Here is a 12,548-nt window from a genome sequence, read left to right as displayed (position 1 = left end):
TACAAGTATCAATACCTTTTTCCTACATAAAAATACTGAATAAATATGAGGCTAAGTGAGCCAGTTAATACTGTCCATCTAGATTTTCGTAATGCATTTGACAAAGTACCTCGTGAACAACTCCTGAGGATATTAGAAAGTCATAGAACAGGGGGCAATGTCCTACTGTGGATGAAGAAACTGGTTAAAAAATAGAAAACAAAGTAGGGTGAAATGGTCAACGTTCTCAATGGAGATGGGAAAAGCTAAGTTACTTATCTGTAGCAGGTATTCTCCAAGGACAGCAGGCATATATTCTCATGTATGGGTGATGTGATCCATGGAGCCTGGTGCAGACACCACCAAGTGCACAGTCACTTAAAATTTTTGAGGCAATGCCTTCATCGCACATGCACGGGTGCCTTCATGCCTAATTCGCTAGTTCTAAGAAGACAACTCCAAAGGGAGGTGGGAGGGATGTGAGAATATATGCCTGCTGTCCTCATAGAACATCTGCTACAGGTAAGTAACTTGGCTATCTCTGAGGACGAACATGCCTAATATTCTCACATATGGAACTCATTAGCTACCAGGTTAACAGGAAAGATGAATTTTTATTTATTTTCTGCATTTATATCCCACATTTTCCCACCTCTTTGCAGGCTCAATGTGGCTTACAATAGCGTAGTGGCGATCGCCATTTCCGGAATAAGAAATACAGAAGAATGTTCCAATCAGAGTATATAGAGTACACAGTAAATTAGAATAAAATCTGTAATCAATACATTTCAGGTGCTGAAATCAAGGATAGTGAAAAGCGTTCAATAATGACAATGTGATAAAGTAACCAAAATAAGAATAATTCAATATTAACTAATTCTGGTACAGTTCTGATGTCCTGTTTTAAGAAGGGTCCTTTTGATAAGTCTCTCTGAACAGGTTAGTCTTTAATAGTTTCCGGAAGGCTGCCAAATCGTGTGTTGTTTTTATGGCATTCGGCAGTGCATTCCAACGTTGCGTACAAATGTAGGACAAACTAGATGCATAAATTGATTTAAATTTATGCAATTGGGATAATGGAGATTAAGTAAGTGACAAACTTTTTGTATTCCTTGCTGGTAAATCGACGAGGTCAAACATATATGTCGGGGCCTCAACATGAATAACTTTGTGGACCATGGTACAGATTTTGAATGTAATTCGATCTTTTAATGATAGCCAGTGTAACTTTTCTCTGAGGGGTTTGGCACTTTCATATTTCGCCTTTCGAAATACGAGTCTGGCTGCAGTGTTTTGGGCTGTCTGAAGTCTCTTAATGATTTGTGCTTTACATCCGGCATAAATGGAATTGCAATAGTCCAAATGGCTTAACACCATTGACTGCACCAGGTTGTAAAAAACCTCCCTTGGAAAGAAAGGTTTAACTCTTAAGTTTCCACATTGCATGGAACATTTTCTTTGTTACATTTTTTGCGGGGCTTTCTAGGGTAAGATTTTGATCAATTGTGACTCCCAGGAGTTTCAAAGTATCCGAGACAGGAAGAACGTGGTTTGGAGTGTTAATATTAGCATAATTGGCCTTATTATATTGCGATGAAAGGATAAGGCATTGAGTCTTATCAGCATTAAGCTTTAGTTGGAATGCATCGGCCCATGAATTCATTATTTGGAAGCTGTAATTGATTTTCTTTGTGATTTCTGTTAAATCATTTCTGAACGGGATATATATTGTGTCATCATCAGCATAGATGTAAGGATTGAGTCCTTGATTGGATAATGATACTGCCAGTGGTGTCATCATTAAGTTGAAGAGAGTCGGTGATAGCGGCGATCCTGAGGCACTCCACATTCAGGTTTCCATGGAGATGATGTAATAGAACTTGAAAGCACTTGGTAATTTTTTAGCGGTTAGGAAGCCTTTAAACCAGTTCAATACATTTCCTCCAATTCCAAATATTCTAGGATGTTCAATAGAATATTATGGCTAACCATATCGAACTCACTAGACATGTCAAATTGAAAGAGGAGAACATTGTTGCCAGTTGTAATAATTTGTTTAATTTTGTTAAGAGTGTTAATAGCACTGTTTCGGTGCTATGATTAGATCGAAATCCTGACTGAGATACATGTTTACTGAAAAGTTATTTAAATAGTCAGTAAGCTGTTTAATAACTAGACTTTCCATTAATTTGATGAGAGGAATGGATGCAACCGGGCGGTAGTTACTTATAACCTTTAGTGTTTTCTTTAAGTCTTGGGATCAGGGTAAGCAGAATACTACTACCTTATCCCACCGGGGAAAAAAACCATGTTGGAGCATATAGTTTAAGTAGGAGGTGAGGTCTGTTAAAAAAAAACGTTGGCGAATTTGTTTAATCAATTGAGTAACTGTATTCTCCGTCAATAAGTCAAAGTTTGTCCAGATTTGATCTGGATAATTTATGACGAACCCCAGTAGCTCTAGCACCCGAATAGTCATTCGCATGGACTCCAGAGCACCCTCCTTCGAGGTGCTCTTCGCCAGCCAATCATTGAGATAAGGAAACACATGCACTCCAGTCTGCGTAGCGACGCTGTGACTACAGCTAGGCATTGGTAAATACTCTGGGCGCAGACGCCAGGCCAAAAGGCAGTACACAGTACTGAAGTGCTGTGTTCCCAGCTGAAATCCAAGATACTTCCTGTGAGCTGGAAGTATCGAGATGTGTGTATAACCATCCTTTAAGTCCAGAGAGCATAGTCAATCATTTTCCTGAATCATGGAAAGAAGGGTGCCTAGGGAAACCATCCCTAAACTTTTCTGGACTAGAAATTGTTCAGGGCCCTTAGGTCTAGGATGGGATGCATCCCCCCTGTTTTCTTCTGCACAAGGAAGTACCTGGAAGAGAATCCCAGCCATTCTTCCCCTGGTGGAACGGGTTTGACCGCTTGTGCCTTCAGAAGGGCGGGAGAGTTCCTCTGCAAGTGCCTGCTTGTGCTGGGAACTGTAAGAATGAGCTCGCGGTGGACAATTTTGAGGTTTGGATTCCAGATTGAGGGTGTATCCTGACCGGACTATTTGAAGAACCCACCAGTCGGACATTATAAGAGGCCACCTTTGGTGAAAAAACATTAACCTCCCCCCAACCGGAAAGTCATCCGGTACTGACACGTTTACTGAGGCTATGTTGAACTGGAGTCAGTCAAAAGCCCTTCCCTTGCTTTTGCTGGGGAGCTGCAGAGGCCTTAGGCGCACGCTGTTGACGAGAATGAGCACGTTGGGACTGAGCCTGGACAGGCTGCCGAGAAGCAGGAGTGTACCTATGCATATAGGAATAGGGAGCACTCCTCTTCCCACCTAGATGAGGAGGGTAGTAGCAGAAGACGCCCGGCGGGAGAGAGAATTCATAGTATCATTGTGCTTCTTGAGCTGGTCAACTAGATCCTCTACTTTCTCACCAAAAAGGCTATTACCCCAGCAAGGGACATCCACATCCGCTGCTGGACCGAATGATCCAGGTCAGAGACACGCAGCCATGAGAGTCTGCGTATTACTATAACCCTTGGGCAGCGATCCTGGATGCTACATCAAAAGTGTCAAATGTACCCCTGGCCAGGAATTTTCGACACGCCTTCTGCTGCCTGACCACCAGGCGAAAAGGCTCGGCCTGCTCCGGAGGGAGTGCATCAACCAAGCTAGACAGTTGCCTCACCGAGTTTCCGCAAGTGGATGCTCGTGAAGAGCTGGAATGTCTGGATTTTGGTAGCGAACATAGCCTTCCTCCCAAAAGAGTACTATGTTCTAGATGCTCTTTTGAGTACTAGTCCCCAGTACTCTGGCTCTTTTGACAGCAGAGTCCACCGCCATAGAATTGTGAGGTAGCTGAGACCTTATCAATCCAGGCTCCCTGTGGATCCGATATTTGGATTCAGTCTTTTTCGAGATCATGGGATTAGACAGAGGGAATGACCAGTTTCGCATAAGGACTTCCTTCAGTACATTATGCAAAGGAGCCGTTGCAGCCTCTCTAGGCAGAGAAGGATAATCCAGGACCTCTAGCATCTCAGCCCTGGGCTCATCCTCAACCTCCATAGGGGAGGGGAATAGCCGCAGCCATTTCCTAGACAAAGGCGGTGAAGGATAGACTCTCTGGTGGAGAAAGTCTCCTTTCTAGTGGAGAGAAGGTTCAGAAGGAATCCCATAGGACTCGTCAGAAGAAAAGTACCTGGGATCCTCCTCTTCCTCCCAAGAACGTTCATCCTCAGTATCGGACAAGACATCCCTCAGAACAGTCCTGAAAACTGAGCCTGCACCGACGCCGAGGAACGAAGTCCTCGATGGAGGTGCTGAGAAGCCGACGCCCGCCTAGACACCGGTGAAGCTTCCTCCACCGATGTTGAAGTCGACCTGGGTGGTAGCACACACCGATGCACAGGCGAAGGACTATATGCCGCTGCAGCAGACGGTATGGAAGGCGCAAGCACCCCTGACACCGAAAGCAGACTGGCACAGCAACCCTTCCAGAAACTCTGGAAGCAGGGCCCTGATGTATTCGTCGAGAGCCGTCGTCGGACAAGGCCTGCAGGGTCGGTAAAGGAGCCGGTGGCTGAATCTGTCGAGGCTGGGGAACAGGTACCGTGTGCTAGACCGACGCATCGGCACCTCCTGAATAGAGGGAGAGCGATCCTCTCGGCATCGACGCTTCTCGGGTGCCGAATCCCTTGACACCCCGGAGCTCCTGGCACCGCGTGTTGAAGGAGAACTATGACGGTGCTTCTTCGCCTTCGCTCGACGCCCGTTATCGAGACTCCTTGGTACCAATGAGGAAGACTGGAATCCTCACGTCTCCTCGGGGCCGGGGTGCCTGCATACAGGAGACATCGAGACAGGTGGGAGACCCACTCGATGTCTCACTTCTCCCAGCATGAGTTGGTCGTTCCGCAGCCATTACCTTCGCTCCCGACGTCGATGCATCCCTCGATGTCAATGCTGCCAACCTCGGTACTGATATCAAGGACCGGACCGAGCCCCAAAAGCTTCTCTCGTTGGGCTTCTCGAGACACTGGGTCCGTTTCTTCATGCGAAAGACAAAGACTGCAAGCGGCTGGGCTATGGTTGGGCCCAGGGCACTGGATACACCAAGCGTAGGTATCGGTACCCACAGATGGTCCAGTTGCACCAAATACGTTTTGAACCGCTGGGTTGTCTTCGATGACATGGAAAGAACAACGGCTTCAGTGAAATTAACAATGCGATCGTGCCAAAAAAGTAAAGGGCACAAAAGGGAAAACCCGACTGCGTGGCCTAAGGCCGGCCAAATCGAAAAGAAATAAACTTAGGTGTTTTTTTTTTTTTTTTTTAAAGAAAAACGAATAACGATATAAAGAAAATATAAAAAATATTGTGAAGACTCTCTTTCCTAGGCCAACGAAGCAAACAAGGGAAAAACCTCTTCCCACCGCAGACAAGAAAAAAAGTGAATCGGAACGCTACATGAAGCGGCGGGAACTTGTACGCGGCGCTAGAAGGCTATGGCAAAACTTTTTAAATTTTGGTGTAGAAAAATTTGCCGTTTCCTGGGCCGCCGTGGACACTGACCCACATGTGAGAACAAGCAGCCTGCTTGTCCTCGGAGAAACAGATGTACAAAGAGGAAGTATAATAGTGGAATAACTTCTCATAGGTAAAGTAGCAATTTGTTATAAATCATAATTAGTGTGTCATTTGGAGGAGGGGCTGGTTATAGGGACACACTAGCACTTGTTGTATTTGTGCAGAGATTTTTTTCTCCTGGTAAAGAGCTACTAAAACAGTCATCATGTTATGAGAATCAGGTGCTCAACATCCAGAGTTTCTATTTACTTATTTTAAGCTATTTATGACATTTATATTATCCCACATTAAACATGAATTAGGTTGAAATCTAGGAGCATCTAAAATCTTTTTTTTTCCTGTGCCTATATCCAAAGTGAAAGATAGTTGGCATCCATGCCAGCAAAGGTATGCCTAGTATGCCCGCATTGGGGGAGGGGGGAGTGAGGAATGTGTTGCCCCCCCCCCCCCCCCAAATTGTACAGCCCGGAGAGAGAGCCTGCTAAAATTTTTCCAGCACACCACTGCCCGCCAGAGAACCTTCTCAGGAGTAGCCCCCACACTCTGGAATTTACTCCCAGAGGGGCTACATCTAACTTCAGACTACCTCTACTTCAGGAAGCAGGTGACAGCCTGGCTCTTCTCCCACACACCTGCTGAGACAGAGAACATACTGAGGAGTTTCCAGCAACACATGACCACATAAAGGGAGGCAAAAGATTGCTCTCTATCTCCACCTGCTGGTAGATGGACACAACCCACCAGTCTATGGATTGATCTGCTTGATGATATGGAACTGCAATTGGCCCCTTGGCTACATGGTAAGCTGTATTGCAGAAAATCATTAGTATCATATCTCTGTTATTTGAATGTTCTAATGCGTGATTATTAGATGTTTCATTAGTATTATGCTGACATTTGCATTATATCTCTGTTATTGGAATTTCAGTGTTGTTAAATCTGTATATTTTGATACTGTTTCATAGTAGTACTATTATTAGGTTTTAATTTGCTGTTCTCAAGTTTACTTCATTTATTGTATTTATGGTGAAATTAGATCTTACCTGCTAATTTTCTTTCCTCTAGACCCTCCAGACCGGTCAAGACGCGTGGGTTATGTCCTCCTACCAGCAGAGGGAGACTGAGAAAACACTAAGCTTTTGAAGCCTGTATATATAACCTGTGCAGAACCTCCACTAGCCAGTATAACCCTGACAAAGCAGAGAAACAAAAAACACTAACAACAACTAGCAACCCTGTACGTGGTCACAGTAAACTGCAAAAACAAGAAACATCTTCCGCTTGCTCTTATGGAAACATGGTCCTTTGCCTTTGATAAAACAGTTGGGCTTCTACAGGTGGACTATCAAAGAAGAGCCCCACCTGTCCCAGACTCCTATCACAAAACAGAAATAAACAGTCTGCAATTAGAGAAACAACAATCTACAGCTGCCAAGAATTATCCAACAAACACCTCCTGGCCTCCAATACAGACAGGGCGGGCCTCTTGACCGGTCTGGAGGGTCTAGAGGAAAGAAAATTAGCAGGTAAGATCTAATTTCACCTTCCTCAGCGACCCTCCAGACCGGTCAAGACGCATGGGACGTACCAGAGCAGTAACTAACTTACGGGAGGGACCTACTAAGGCCAGAGGTCAAAACTGCTGCCCCAAAGCGCACCTCGTCCTTTGCATGCACAGGAATCCTATAATGCTTCACACAGGAATGCAATGAAAACCAAACCGCAGCCCGACAAATATCTAACGGAGAAATCATATTATTCTCCGCCCACGAGGCTGCCATTTCCCTAGTGGAATGAGCAGACCAGCCCCTAGGCACCACAGGACCCTTCAAGTAAGCAGATGCAACTGCCTCCTTCAACCACCGTGCTATGGTCACCTTAGGAGCCGCTGCACCCTTCTTTGGGCCACCATGAAGAATGAACAAACGGTCAGAGGCTCTGAAGTCCTGAGTTCCAGAGAGATAACACTCAAAACTCTCCTGACATCCAGCTTGGCAATACCACGCTGCTCCGAATCTTCCAGCCATATCATCCAACACTGGCAGAGAGATGACCTGATTAACATGGAACTCGGAACCACCTTGGGCAAAAAAGGAAAGCACCATCCGCAACGAAACCTTTCCCTCAGAAAGGACAAAAATGGTTCCCTACAAGACAAAGCCTGAAGCTCTGAAACCCTCCGTGCTGAAGTAATCGCCACCAACAAGACCGTCTTTAAAGATAAATCCTTACAAGATGCCGATACCAGAGGCCCAAACGGAGGCCTGATCAAAGCATCCAAAACTAGCTTCAAATCCCACGGAGGCACCATCCGCCACTGAGGCGGACGCAGCAACTTAACACCCTTCAAAAAACGCACTACCTCAGGCACAGAAGCGAAGGACTTTCACTGAAGCTTCCCACGAAAACATGACAAAGCTGCCACCTGAACCTTCAGTGTAGACAAGGCCAGACCCCTATCAACACCATCGTGCAAAAATTCCAAAACTTCCGCCACCGAAGAGCGAAACGGCCGAACCCGATGGTCTTCACACCAGTGCTCAAAGATTCTCCAAACCCGGACATACGCCAAGGAAGTGGATCGTCTACGGGAACTCAACATCGTAGCAAAGCCACTGGACGAAAGCCCCTTCTTCAACTTGTGCCGCTCAAGAGCCAAGCCGTAAGCAAAAACCGAGCCGGATCCGGCATGATTATCGGGCCTTGACACAGAACTGATCCTAACACAGGCAGGGCCGCCGCCCCTGCCAACCGCACCAGGTCTCCGTACCATGGTCGACGCCGCCAATCCGGAGCCACCAGAATCACCCGACCGGAGTGATGTTCGATGTGCTATATTACTCGACCGACTAACAGCCACGGAGGAAACACATACAGCCACTCCCGAGGCCAAGGCAACAGAAGAGCATCGATTCCCTCCGCTCGAGGGTCTCTTCAGCGACTGAAAAAATCTCTGACCTTGCGCATAGCGAGCCGTTGCCCTAAGATCTATCACCGAAAGTCCCCAGACCGACACAACTCGCTGGAACACTGACCGAAGAAAAGACCACTCTCTGGGATCTAGAGTGTGCCTGCTGCGATAAACTGCATCTATGTGACCTACCCCGGCCACATGCGCTGCCAAGAGAGCCTGAAGATGAGTTCAACTGCGCCACCAAGGCTCTTTGTCCCCCCTTGACGGTTGACATACACTACTGCCATGGCGTTGTCGCAGAGCACTCGGACTGCCTTGTGGCGAACTACCGACGGCAAGGCCTGGAGCGCCACCCGAATGGCCCGAGTTTCCAGCCGGTTGATGGACCACTCTGCTTCTGCCCGAGACCACCGGCCTTGAGCTACCTGACCGAGACAATGTGCCCCCAACCTTGCAGACTGGCATCCGTGACCATTACCAGCCCCTATGGGGACTCCAACGGCATTCCTTTTCCCAAATTGCGCGGGTTGAGCCACCAGTGCAGAAAACACATCTCCAAGTCCTGCGACAGAGGGGACCAACGACTGAGCAGAGCTGACTGTACCTGACGCATGTGCGCCCTGGCCCACTGAACTACCTCTATGGTCGCCGCCATCAGGCCCAGGACCTGACGATAAGTACGGGCTGTCGGCCGCCTTCTCTGCAAGGAATCGACGAATCGTACCCTGCAACTTGGAACCAAAAGGCTGCACGAAGGAAAGTGAAGATAAGCTTCCGTCAAATCCAGGGAAGTGAGAAACTCTCCTTTCCGGACCGCACCAGTGACCGACCGCAACGTCTCCATCCGGGAAAGAGGCACCTTGAGTGCCGTATTGACCCTTTTGAGATCTAAAATGGGACGAAAAGTGTCCTCTTTCTTGTGGACCACAAAATAGATCAAATAGCACCCCGAGCGTTGCTGATCTGAAGGAACAGGAACCACGGCTCCCAACGCGAGCAGCCACCGCAGAGTGTCCCTCACTGCTGCCCTCTTGCTCCAAGACCGACAGAGGGATTCCAGAAACACTTCGGGAGAACAGCTTTCGAATTCCAGCGCATATCCGCCTCGAAACACCTCGAGAACCCACTGATCTGACCTGATTTGGGCCCAGCTCTAGTAAAACAGACTCAGCCGAGCCCCAACATGCACCAGAGCCTGAGCCCGCACACCTTCATTGGGAACTGCGGGCTGAATACTAACCTCCCGCGGAAAAGCCACGCCCTCCGCGACGACTCTCACGAAGAACTGTGTGCGCTGGAAAAACCGACCCCTAGAGGTCCTACTACTATTAAACATTTCTATAGCGCTACTAGACTTACGCAGCTCTGTATAAATTAACATGAAAAGACAGTCCCTGCTCAACAGAGCTTACAATCTAAATTGGACAGACGAACAGACCGCTAGGGGTAGGTCCCACTCGATCTGCCCGGCCTATACCGCTGAGCCTCCCTAAACCGTCCCCGAGAGGAACTAGCTCTGGCCCCTGCCTTGAACCGAAAATCTGGAGCCATAGAACCTTGGTATCACTAAGACCTCACACTAACTTGTCCAAATCTTCTCCAAAGAGCATAGCTCCCTTAAGTGGCAGAGAACACAACTTAGCCTTAGAAGCCGCATCCGCGACCCAACCTTGTAAACCGAGGGCCCTACGCGCTCCCACAACCATAGCCATATTTTTGTCTGAAGTACGCAACAAATCATAAAATGCCTCAGACAAAAAGGATGAACCCATGTCCAAGTTGGCTAACTCCTGACCCCCCAGAAGAACCAACATCTACCGAATCATCCAGGAGCTTCTCGGCCCAACGAAAACATGCCCGAGCTACCAGACCCCCACAAACCGAGGCCTGCAGGGCTAGAGCCGACAAAACAAAACTACGCTTGAGAAAAGATCCCAACCTCCTATCCTGAGGATCACGGAGGGCCGTTCCTCCATCAACCGGGATAGCAGTAGCTATAATTACTGCCGTCACTACTGCATCTACCGTGGGAGCCTTAAAGGAATCCCTATCTTCCTGAGGGAGGGGATAAAGCCTCGCCATTGCCTTTGCCACCTTACACAGCAAATCCCATTCCTGACAAATCATCTCCCGGAGATCCTTGTTCATAGGGAAGGATCACGCCTGACGCTGAATGCCCTTCACCAACGGATCCTGGCCAGTTTCCCCCCAAAGCCACCTCAGGACCAAACTGAAGGGTGGACGACACCCGATCTATGAGTTCTGACAGCTCATCTCTATGGAAAATCCGCACTACTGAAGGATCCTCTCCAGAATCCAACAAGCCTGCTCCTGAGAGCCGTCAATTCCATCTGACTCCCCCAGATCACTAAGCGCAGCTTCTGCAGCTACAGGAGAAAAACAATGCCTGTCCTCTGACCACTCTAACCGCGGTCTCTCAGCCAAGACGGAAACAGCCCCCTCTTCCAATTGGGGGGGGGGGGGGTCCCGATCTCCAGGCCTGATACCGCGTCCAGACAAAATCTGGAGGAAAGCCCACCATTCCTGGACCGTCATTAGGCCCTTTTGTGCCAAAAACGGAGGCCACAGGCCCAAAAACAGCTGGCTCCACGGGCCGCGTCGGACTCAAGATGGCGGCCGTTCCTGCCGAAACTGTTCCCGCTGACAGCGGCCCTGCCTACGCTCCCGCTGACCCGGAGACTCCCAACACCATCGATCCCTCCGAGGTCAAGTCGGGGGGAGCCGCAGCCACCTTTATAGGCGCACCGCAAAGCTTACACTAAGCGCCCGGCGCCTCTACCCCTCGCCACGAGCACAGCGCGACATCGGAGGAGCTGGGCCGCCATAAACCACGAGGGAAGGGAAAAGCTGTTCCGCAAACGCGCCCAAACCAAAAACTCACTCACACTGCAAAAGCACTGAAGAAAGCGCTGCTCCCTCGTTCCAGCAAGGAATCGAAACCCCCGTTCGGTCCGCTGAAAATAAAGAAATAAATGCCCTTAAAGGCACAGTACTCCAACTCTGGCAGCTGGAAATTGCAAGGCACTCAAGGCTACAATACTGAGAAGCAGCCGAGGCACAAAGCTGGCAAGCAAAATGAAATAGAATAACTGACCTTAAAGGCACAGTACTCTAACTCTGGCATCTGGAAATTGTAAGGCACTCAAGGCTACAATACTGAGAAAGCAGCCGAGGCACAAAGCTGGCAAGCAAAATGAAATAGAATAACTGACCTTAAAGGCACAGTACTCTAACTCTGGCATCTGGAAATTGTAAGGCACTCAAGGCTACAATACTGAGAAAGCAGCCGAGGCACAAAGCTGCCAAGCAAACAGAAATAGAGAGCAGCACAGGGGGAGGGACCCAAACATAGGTGTAACACCCCAGGGGGAAAAAAACTGGGCCCCACCGGACCCAGGGCCCCAAAGCACATTTTTTTTTTTTTTTTTACACACACACGTACAGGGTACTGCAACAGAATAAAGTTTGGAAGGAAAAAATCCTACGACCCAATGACAAACTACCTCACCAGACTCTTGGAGACTGCACAGGCTGTCAACTGCTACCTCTGCTGAGACTGAGAAAATACTGGCTAGTGGAGGTTCTGCACAGGTTATATATACAGGCTTCAAAGCTTAGTGTTTTCTCAGTCTCCCTCTGCTGGTAGGAGGACATAACCCACGCGTCTTGACCGGTCTGGAGGGTCGCTGAGGAAGTTTATATTTGGCTATTTTTACTATTGTTATGCTGTTAACAAAATTGTAAGTTTTATGTTAAATTGTAACTGCTGTACACCGCCTCGGGTGAATCTGTTCATAACAGCAATTAATAAATCCCAATCAATAAAAATCAAACATATAAACTGCGAGTGACCGTACTCACCCGCAAATGTGCAGTAGAGACTTCCCTCTCTGTCCCGCACACCGCGTCAATACGTGATGACGGGGGCGGGACAGAGAGGGAAACTGCGCGAAGGGGAGAGAGGGAACCGCAGAGGTCGTTACCGTTCCCCCCCCCCCCCCCACCGAGGTTGCCGCTACCGCTCCACCCGGTCCGGGCCCT

General features: G+C 48.3%; 1 protein-coding gene across 1 annotated transcript in view; it reads right to left on the bottom strand.

Moving 5' to 3' along the window:
* Positions 1-12,548, bottom strand: part of SMARCC1 (SWI/SNF related, matrix associated, actin dependent regulator of chromatin subfamily c member 1) — a 542,893-nt gene that overhangs the window by 242,952 nt on the left and 287,393 nt on the right.

Source organism: Microcaecilia unicolor, chromosome 1, assembly GCF_901765095.1.
Source record: "Microcaecilia unicolor chromosome 1, aMicUni1.1, whole genome shotgun sequence".
In the NCBI taxonomy this organism is placed as follows: domain Eukaryota; kingdom Metazoa; phylum Chordata; class Amphibia; order Gymnophiona; family Siphonopidae; genus Microcaecilia; species Microcaecilia unicolor.
This window is presented reverse-complemented; position numbering and strand designations above follow the sequence as displayed.